We start from the raw sequence: 11,028 nt of genomic DNA on the forward strand, positions 1-11,028 counted from the left end.
AGGGATATAATGTACAGCACACATTACAGAATATAGTAAATAATAGTAAATAATACTGTAATAACTTCCAATGGAGACAGATGGTTATTTGACTTATCAAGGTGATCATTTCATAAGGTGTATAAATGTCAAATCACTACATCACAAACATGAAACATAATATTGTATGTTATCTACACTTCAATAAAAATTAAAAATATATTAATTGGACCAAATAAGGGTACTTTATTTAGAGATATTATCTAAAATGAATACAAAACTGTTATTAATATGTCCCCAAATACTGTATTTTGCCAAATATAATGTACACCCATGTTTGAAACAAAACCAATTATCGTATTCCAGGGTATCATTTTGCATATAGATATTGTTATTGCCTTCTAGAGTTACACTTTTAATGCATAAGCATAAATAAATAATTAAAAATATTTATATAGATATGGAATTAGTACTGCCCATGTATATAGTATCCTTATTTTTCCCTCAAAAAGTTGGGCAAAAAAGTATACATTGTACACAACAAAATACCATATATACTATCAATTTTTTCAAACATGGATATATGAAAAACAATTATCAGATACACAGATATACAAAAGTATGTGTGTATATACATATCTAATACATATATATTTTATTTATAAGAATATATTTCTATCAATTTTTAGAATATAAAAATAAATAAGGATCTGAATGATATAATTAACATAGTAGATTTAAAGAAAATATAATGAATTTTATGTGCAAACAACAGAAAATACATCTTTGCAAGAATCAATGAGATATAATAAATACTTTAGCTTGAAATACACAGGGGAAAATATCTGCTTAGAATTAATTAATAGATACATAATTGAGATGTCTACCTGTATGTTACCTACACAAGTATTCTAAAAGAGTGTTCTCGTCTGTCTTCTTCATACTCATAATTATTTTACTAAATTTTCATACTAATGCCTTAAAAAGTAGGACATTCTTACCTGGCTTTTTAGACCTGGTATATGTGATTGTGATTGTATAAAACGAGGCATTAAAAATGATTTTTGTGTGTGTGTGCAAAGGAGATTCAAAGTACTTGCATATGTGTTTCCAATTCTGGGAAGCAGCATGGAATGTCAGTGATTGATGAGCTAGTTATTTCAAAATTCCATTTTATGATAGTATTTCAGAAATGTTAAGTCTTGTGGCAGTTTTGCCAGATCAAAAAGCTGTAATTCAGTGACGACAATAGTGCTGAGCAGTTAGTTCTGGCTCCATAGTTTGATGCCATCTTTGCATTTGCAGATCAATCCCCCATACACCACTGTCACAGAAAAAACACCCCTTGCACTGTAAAATTTGGCATGATTGCCTAAGAGGCTTGGATTGAACTGGCATTAATTAGCTATGTCATGCTATTATTCATTCCCCATGAATTTGCTCTTGCCATTCAGATCAGGGGTGAATTCACTAGCACAGCAGTATGTAGAAACAATATATGATGTGCTTGCTCGTGTTTCATCTAGTATTCCTCTTACACAGAAAAGTCAGTGCTGTAGACTTTAATGCACTCTAAATTTTATTCTGTCCTTTGTATTCTCTCTGCTTTACTTAGCACAAAAAAATTCACGTTAAGAGATTATCCCCAGTTTGAAAATTGCAAGTGTAGCTCAGCTGTCTTTCTTTGCTCTGTGGCAGTTTTGTTTTATTCTGTCAGCCAGACTCTCCCCCTACCTATCACATCCTCTTTCCTGCCAAGGTTTTCTCTCTTCCTGTGTTTAAGTGTTTGAAACCTATTTCTTCCTGTCTCCCTGTATGAACTCAGATATATAACACTGTTTACCTTGAGGTGGGAACCTCTAAGAGAGAGAATCTCTAGTTCGTGACAATGCGTTTAATTAAATAACATGGAAAGATAATTATTTAATAGGTTACATAGTGGACTTAGGTGAACACCCTGACAATATTAATTTTAAAGCTATTCTTGAGCATCAGAGCATTTTATTGTCCCGTATGTCTAGTCCAGAACTTTTGTCCTTTTTTTTGTAAATACTCATCCAAGGATGTGTTCATCAATTTTAGAAAGAGAGGAAGAGAGAGAGAAGAGGGGAGAGAGAGAAAGTATAAATATGAGAGATGTGAGAGAGAAACATTGATCGCTTGCCTCCCTACATGCCCCAACTAGGAATCAAACCCGAAACCTAGGTATGAGTGCTGACCAGGAACTGAACCTGCAAATTTTTAGTGTATGAGATGATGCTCCAACCAACTAAGCCACCTGGCCAGGCCTAGAACTTTAAGCTTTGTTAAAACTTTTCTACGTCCACGGGAGAATATAGGACAAAGACTTTAATTTTATGGCCCAGAGTCTGATTATTTCCATAAAACTGTAGACCATCTTCCAGAATGTGTGTTTTAAAAATGCTTGAAAAACACCATATAATCTTTTTATTCTAATGAGTCTGAAAGATAAATTAAAGAACAAAACATTTTTGTAGAACGTCTTTGTTCAAATATGTTATTAGAAGATGTTTTGTAAGCTCTACGGTTTTACAATATTGGTAGTTATTCACTAAGAACTTTTAAACTGCTAGTCACAGAAAATAATGACTCAATGACAAAATACATATTATCACTTCTAATAGAAAGTCATTAGGTTAGGTAGCTGTATGGTTGCTTGCCGAGGAGTCTAAAGATATGACAAAGTACCTTGCCATTCACAGTTTGTAGGTTTAACTCCTGTCAGGATGGAGAGATGGTCGCTGCGATATCAGCCATTACATGCAGTCATTTCATTACCCAGTAAAAGGGGAAAAATGCAAAAAGAAAAAGAAACCTTTTCCAGGGCGGTCCAGAAACACCTTCACTTATTTTATTGGCCAGTATTGAATCGCATTATCAAGATTAATCCAATCACTGACAAGGAGAATAGGGCCACTGTGATTGGCTTATACCAATTACTAATTACCCCTGAGCCTCAGGATAGTGTCTTCCTTCTGGAGCCACAATGAGGGTTTTGCCACCAACACAGAGAAGGGAGTTAGGAAGGTGAACAATAGTGCCTGGGGATTTGTGTGCTGAATTAACTAATTCTTATTTCATGTTCTATGAGAACGGAACTCAAAGCAAGTAAATGACCTTTAGTGGAATTTAGGACTTTGATAGGACAAGGCCTTTATATCTGAGGCAAATAATAAAGGGTCAGACCAGAGGAAACATTCCTAGAGTGCAGATCACGTGCTTATCCAACAGATGTTTATGTTAATAGGAGGTGGCAAAGGGGGTTAAGAAGACTCTAGTTAAGGAAATAAAAAAAAAAAAAAAGAAAGGGAGGGCACTGAAACCACAATGTTCAAGAAGACAAATTTATCATGGTATGTTTGTCTTTAATTAAAACCAGGACAAAAAAGACAAATTAAAAAAAAAATCTTTGCTCAGCTTTTGCAGTTCCCAAGCAATGCCGTTTCTTCTATATTTGTCTTTCTTCATTCTGTTGTACAGTAAACAGGTTTTCTAGGGGATCGGAATGCAGCAGAGAATGAAATGGACAGGAGTCTGAATTCATCAAGGATCCCTTTCCTCAAAATGTAAGCAGTAAATGATACATACAATAAAGTGGCACACGGTATTAACAGAGCAAATAGTGTAAAGGGAAACAAACAGTAAAGAATAAATATAATAAAGAACTAAATGATATAACCTCTTAGAAGTTGGTAAATTCAATAAAAAAGAGAAAAATGTAAGGTAGAGTCACGGAGATTCTTAACCGAAGTGATACTTGAGTGGACTTTCTGCTGTTCAAATCACCTTTCTCCTAATGTGAAGGGGTAATGCAAGTGAGAAATTGCTGAGATAATAAACACTCCTCATAAAATCTCAAAATATATCACTTTATTAAGTAATAATATTTTATTAAACTATGTCAGAAAATCTTGTGCTTTTTCTTTAAATATGGTAGCTTTCAGTTTCTGCTATGTATTAGAAATCACCATGCAAATTGATTTCTTCCTTAAATTATGATTTGTTCTAGGTTTATTCATGCTATTATGCCTTTCTCTGAGTTCTGTCCCATCAAGTCTATGCTCAAAAGACTTAGCTTTTCAGTTAGTTAAAATAGAGCCATTTTTAAAAAATTTTCTGGGGAGGAGATCTTCTACTACAGAGAAGGTAAAGTTGGAAAAAAAAAAAGGCAGCAGTTTATGAGGGATTAAGAGAAATTTTCAATCCCTATTAACAAGCCAAATAGCTGATGATCGATCCTAGTGATCAAAGATTTTAAAATTGCCATTGTATCTGACCAACTTTCTAAAATCGCTATTGCTTTATTTGACGCTTTATTTGACATAAAATATAGAAAGTCTACCCTTAGGCATAATTTTAATTAAATCAATGTTTATTTTTTGTCTTTTGATGACTTCCCCTTCTTCTACAACCTCTGGATAGCTAATGCTTTTGGTTCCTGGGTCTCCCATGTGGCTCGGTCCCCCTTCCCAAACTGCTCAAACTAGGAAGTTCTGAATCTCCTCTTCACCTTTCATTTTTGAAGATTGATCTTTGGTCCATGTTAGCTTTCAGGTACTGATTTGGTAGATTATTTTGCACAAAAGTACATGTAGATAAGAATATTACAATTTGTTCTAAATAATATCATCACATTTTTGTAAGGGCCTTGCATGCTTTAATGCAAATGGTTACAGTGGATACTAGTAGATATACAGGACACTATAGAAAGCAGGTGTGTTCAAATCACAGCCCTGGCCAGAATATAGAAGTCCCATTAAATAGGAAATATTTCCCTATTATTTTTTTCTATCCCTCATTTCTGGAAATTTGAATTCCAGTATAATATAATAGAAAAAAAACCTTAAATATGTTTGGGTATTTCATGCAACAGTTTTAGTGGATTGATATTATGAAAATTTGATAGTAAGGGATATTATTTGCAACTAGGGTTACTAGCAACCCTTACAAAGATGTTTGGAAATGTGGAGGTTATTTTAGAAGTAACATACTTTGAGTGGGTGCTGGATAGAGCCCAGCATGCTGTATTAGTGAATGGAGCCACACATACTAGATATAATTTAAGGGTTAGGACTCCACACCAGGAAGACAAACAATCCAATTAAAACATGTGCAAAGGACCTGAACAGACTTCTCCTAGGAGGACATACAGAGGGCCCAGAGACATATGAAAGGATGCTCAGCATCACTAGCCAGCAAAGAGATGTAAATTAAAACCACCATGAGATACCACTTCACACTGGTCAGAATGGCCATCATGAACAAATCAACAAACAACAAGTGCTGGCGAGGTTGTGGAGAAAAAGGAACCCTAGTACATTGTTGGGGGCAATACAGACTGGGGCAGCCACTGTAGACAACAGTATGGAATTTCCTCAGGAAACTAAAAATGGAACTGCCTTCTGACCTGGCAATTCCACTGCTGGGATTATACTCTAAGAATCCTAAAATACCAATTCAGAAGACCCTGTGCACCTCAGTGTTCATAGCACAATTTGCAATAACCAAGTGCTGGAAGCAACCCAAGTGCCCATCAGTAAATGGGTGGATAAAAAAACTATAGTACATTTACACAATGGAATACTACCCAGCAGAAAGAGAGAATGAACTCCTACCCTTTGTGACAGCATGGACAGAGTTGGAGAGCTTTATGCTAAGTGAAATAAGCGAGGTCTCTAGTTGGGGGCATGTGAGGGACAACAGATTGATGTATCCCTCATGCATTGGTGTTTCTCTCCCTTTTTTTCTCCCTCCCTCCTCCTCTCTCCAAAAGTAAATAAATAAAGTCTTTCAAAAAAAAGAAAGAGTGAAAGGTGAAGTTGATGGGATTGTGTGGTGCATTAAGAGATGCACTATTGGACTCAATTTGTGATTTCTTCATAGCCCAACTATTGACACTATAGCCTTATAGTCTCTTCCTGAGCTAATTCTGAGTTGACCTTGTGACTAGCTTTGGCCATTCATGATGTGCCTTCTTTATCTTTCTTGTTTTCTCTTTAGACTCTGCAACCTCCATGCAGATGAGCCTGGACTAGATACTAGATGATGAGACATCACATGCAGCAGAGCCCTGTTACCTTAATTAAGGCCATCCTGTGCCTGTCTATAGCAAGATGATCCAAAACATATGTAATAGATCAGACTAGGTCAGCAAAGCCACCGACCACACCTTCAGCTATGTGCACATATGATACATGAGTGAGCACAGATGAGACCAAAATTATTTTCTAGCTGACCCAGAGACTCATGAACATTAAAAATATTTATTTTAAGCCATTAAGTTTTACAGTAGCTTGTTACTTAGCAATAACTAACTGATATGGATGCTTCTGTTAATGTCCCATGAGAACAACACTACTTTAGATTCTCAGGAACCAGAAACTCTGAGGGAGTGCATCAGTAGACCGTATTCTGAATGGATCCACTGGCAAACCCGTCCAGGACACAAAGCATCAGCAACAGGGCAGCTCCTTCGGGCAGCTTAAAGTTCAGAAGACATCTGCTAAGGACAGCTATCTATCGAGAAAGAACATGGTATACCGTTTTTGAGACATTAGCAGAAAAACTAACTTGTTAAAATATATGAGTCATTCCTTTAGGGTATTCTGGAAGGTGAAGGTTTCTTTTAGTCAAGCTTCTGGAATTTGAGTCACTATACTAGAAATTAAAACCAAACTTGTTCAAATTTTGGATGCTCGGAATGATAAAGCCTTTGGCTTAACCAGTTATAAAGCAAAGTTATCTTTCAAACTAATTAATCACACCTGTCTAAGATGGTTCAGCTGAAGCCAGGATGCTTGCCCAAATGTCTTTTTGGCATCCTTTCCCAACCATAAACACATAACTTTAATCACAAGGAATTATTACCAGAGGAATTGTCTGCATTGTATATCACATTATTACTCAGTGTAAGTTCTTAACATTTTTAGGTAAGTCGGCTTCAGTATTTAAAACATTTTACTAAATCCCTAGAGCTAATTATTGAGCAATTGACATGCAATGAACCTTTAAACATTCTTCAAAGATGAGGTTTAAGTGGGAAGATGCAAAGACTGGAAATTATAATAATCAGATCTTGTGGTCAGGAGACGTTGGTTGTTGCTGTGAGGTCTGTGGAAGACAAACATGGTTGGAACCCACAATAAATGAATAGCTGACATCAGAAAGTCTTGTACCATACCCTACATAAACAAATTGGTTAGGATGAGAATCTTTAAAAATTAAATCAGCTCATCATTTCCAGAGAACTTTCTTATCGCCCCACTGTCAACCAAACTAGGGAAGAGGTAAAAAAAGAAACATTGACATTCTGATAAATCACCTCATATACACCAAAATTTCATCTTTTTTTGATTTGGATCTGGGTTGGCTCAGCTATGCAGAAACGTTCTTATAACTGCTCTGGAAAACAATACAAAAACTTGGAAAAATCTTTAAGAATAAGCCACAGACTCAGGTTTTATTAGTTCTGTGTATGTAGTGATACTTTGCAAAAAAAAAAGATTCAGGTATTTAGTTCATAAAAATATATGATGTTAAGTTTACAAGTGTGTGGTTGTTATAACAAGTCAAATCCTGCCATAGAAAACATCTAACCATGAACATTTTTGCATAGCTTAAACTAAGCTTATCAAAGCCCTAGATACTGGGTCACTGGTTTCAAACATAAATAGTGAATAAAATCAACTTCTTCTAAAATAAAAGAATTCAAACATCTATTTCTCTAATTCATTTTAATAAAATATTGTTTGTGTAAATAATAGAAACCTGACTGAGTCTACTACTTAGCAAACAATGTACTGCGGATACTCAGCATTCTAAAAAGCACCCCGTCCAGCTGTATTGGCTAATAGAAAGTTGTTGGGTGAGACACGAGGTCAAGTTTCACCAGACTCAAGGTAAAAAATTTCTCTTTGCATTCCATTCATTGACTTGTTTAATTTTAATATTTATCTAAGTGATGCTTACAAATGTTAAATAATCACAACTTTTAAAAAAAGTTAATAAACACAAGGTAGGGCAAAAATAAGTTTACCGATGTTCATATGGAAAATAATAAAATGATTAATAAAAATACAAAACTAAACTCACATACTCACAACTATAAGCCTACTTTTGCCTCACCTTGTATACTCAGAGCAAAATAGATGTATTTTTAAAATATAATATTGAATAAAATAAAGGTCAAAATGAAACAAACAAGCCATATGGCTCAATATAATTAAGGCTGATTAAAATAACATATCACAGTTAAAAAAACTTTTCTAAAGACATACTAAACTTATTAATTTTATCCAATAAAACAAGTTTTATTCAAACATAAATCACCCATCTTAAAGAGGATAAGTTTTCAAGGAAGAGAATAGGAATGAAGATAAGAAATGGAGGGAAAAAATAAACACATGAGATGTGATTTGTACAGATTTGAAACTAAGTACAATGCCATTTGATTACTTGATTTAAAAAGTTGGAGATTTTATTTATTTCCATTATGCCCTTACTCTCCAAAATTTTATTATATTATTTAGTGTTTAATTTATGTAATATGGTATATAATTTTAGTATATCTATCAATTACTTTTATACCTTTTAATTATATATGTAAAACTCTATTCAGTTACTGGTTTTAGTCTGTCTCTATACCTCTTTACATAAAAGAATGAAAATGTTATTGCTTCCTTTTTTCCACTTTCTTTTTCTTGTACACTTGAAACATAATTTCGTTAACCAATTTCACCTCAATAAATTCAATACATTTTTTTAAAAATTTAAAAAAAGAAATGCAAAAATTCCAAGTGGCACCAAGAGGAAAGGACACCAACTGTTGAACAAAAGTGCGAAGTTGCCATATCCCCAGTAGAATAAAGGACATAAATATTGCATCTGCTGCATCGTCATGATCTTCTAGCTGTGTCTCCGTTTGCTGTGAGGACTGCAGCTCCTGGCTGTGAACAAGTGAGCAGCTGGAGATGGAAAGGCGGCCAACCAGAAGGGACATGTGTTGAACTAGACCATTCTCTGAGAAGCTTCTGAGCAACATCTTCTGTTACTGTAAAGAACCCAGCCTGGGAGGCCAACCACAATCCAGCATGTGAGGATCATAGGCATGATGGAGGTGATGGGCGTGTTGGTTGCGCCCTGGATGGAGCTGTGGCTGGGGCCATGCTTAGCTCAGTTGTTGTTTTCAGATTGTTCTTCCAGTGCACCAAGAATTTAAGCCGTTTATTGCAGTCTCTCACTGAGATAACTGTGAAGAACTTAGTCACTTCCTTGTCATACTCCCATTTCTTTTTCATCCATTAGCCTCCGGAATGATCCATTGCATACTTCCAGCTCTCGAAATCAAAGACAAGGAACTCTGTTCCTCCAAACCAAATTCCCAGGATCCACTGGTGCTTTACCCTGGCACATCACCCTGACCTGTGGGGTGAAAGTCACTCTGTATATTTCTCCAGTTTTATCTCAGGCAGTTGCTATTTGATCAATTCCCCCACATCCCTCAGTGCATTAGTCTGTTCTTTCCAGACATGTGTGGCCTTTACCTCCTCTCTCAGGAGATTCATACATATGACCTTATTGCTGCCACAGTCATATAAAAGAATTCTTTTCATCCACCTGATCTTAAACGGTATACCAGGGTTGTTTATTAGTAGTAATGTTTAAGTCATAGTGAAGACACTGAGCGTCACCCTGTGCCCAGAGACAGTCTGCTGCCCAGGAACAGCAGGGCAGCAGAAAGACCAAGAGGCTAAGATTGAACTCGGAGTCCGAGCACTCCACGGCTGGCAGCACTCTGCAGCACGACTCTGCTTGGGCAGGAGGTGTGTCTATGCAGAGCACCTGGAAAAAGTGTCCTTGATTGTTCCTCCCCCCACCTTTTTCCATACTTCGTTGTCACTTTGGTGACAAGGAGAGAGATGGACAATACCCCTCCCCACAGCGATGTCCTTCTAGCTCGTGCTGTTCTTTCTGCACCCCTACCAGCACCCCGCCGCCCATTGCCCACTGCCCGCACTGTACAGCCTCGGCCTCTCTCCGCAGTGGGCTGCAGTGAGCAAGTGTGGCATTGGGGGAAGGTTGTTGGCGGTGTCTCGGCTCTGGCTGGTTCAAGCCCCCTCTCCACTCTTCACCCACTTCTGTGTGTCTCCAGAGAGGTGGGGTAGACAGTATCTTCCACTTGTCGTTCTGAGTTTACCACTGTATCAAATATACTATTTTTTTTTAATTTTACTCAGTTAAAAATGACTCCAAGGCCACCTTTGCTCTGACTTTCCAGTGAGCCAAAGCAGCCCCATAGAGGCTCTCTGCTGTTGCTTCTTCTATCTTAAGCCCTTCCTTGTTTCACTGCCCCCAGCTTCAATAAACACACTCTCAAAATTTAAAAAAATGATTAATATAATATATAGGAATATGAATATCCATGAAAATACTAATGCGTATCTAACTATCATGCTGCAGCAAACATGTTTGTGTTTTATGCATATGTTTACTCTTAGAGTGGGAATTTAATATGCATGTTAATAATGCTATGTTTATTTAAATGTTTACTGCCATGTCAAATAATGTACTGGAATAATGCCTTGATACTTGAGCCACTAAGAAAAGCATTCTTAGTTTTAAAGTCAAATTGATTTTCTATTCTTACTCTACATTTTAAAATCATACCACGTGTTAGTTTGTTTTGTATTTTGACTCAATCTTTTTTCATAGCCTATTGTTTTTTCTGGATTTTTAAATTCTTTTTGTTTCCTGACTAATGTGTCATTATCACATCATGAAACTCAGCTTTTTCCCCAAGAATTCTGTTCTTACTGCACTGTAACAATGTAATTAAGTATGATGCAAGTAATTGAGAAAACTCATTGTGCCTATGTTTATACATGCAAAAAAATTCACCCGGAAAGTACTTTTGATGAGACTATAACTTTTCAGAGCTCTCTCAGTATTATTTTATACCTTAAATAATAAGCATTACATTAGCACTATCTTCACCTCTTCTCCTACTGTAAATACTCTAATACCCAGTTA

The 11,028-nt window shown here is 36.0% G+C and overlaps 1 pseudogene; it reads right to left on the reverse strand.

The window, feature by feature from the left end:
* Positions 1–9,098: 9,098 nt before the first annotated feature.
* On the reverse strand, positions 9,099–9,885 carry LOC112302579 (UL16-binding protein 3-like; annotated as a pseudogene).
* Between the last annotated feature and the right edge of the window lie 1,143 nt (positions 9,886–11,028).

The sequence above is a fragment of the Desmodus rotundus genome, chromosome 2 (assembly GCF_022682495.2).
Source record: "Desmodus rotundus isolate HL8 chromosome 2, HLdesRot8A.1, whole genome shotgun sequence".
Taxonomy (NCBI): domain Eukaryota; kingdom Metazoa; phylum Chordata; class Mammalia; order Chiroptera; family Phyllostomidae; genus Desmodus; species Desmodus rotundus.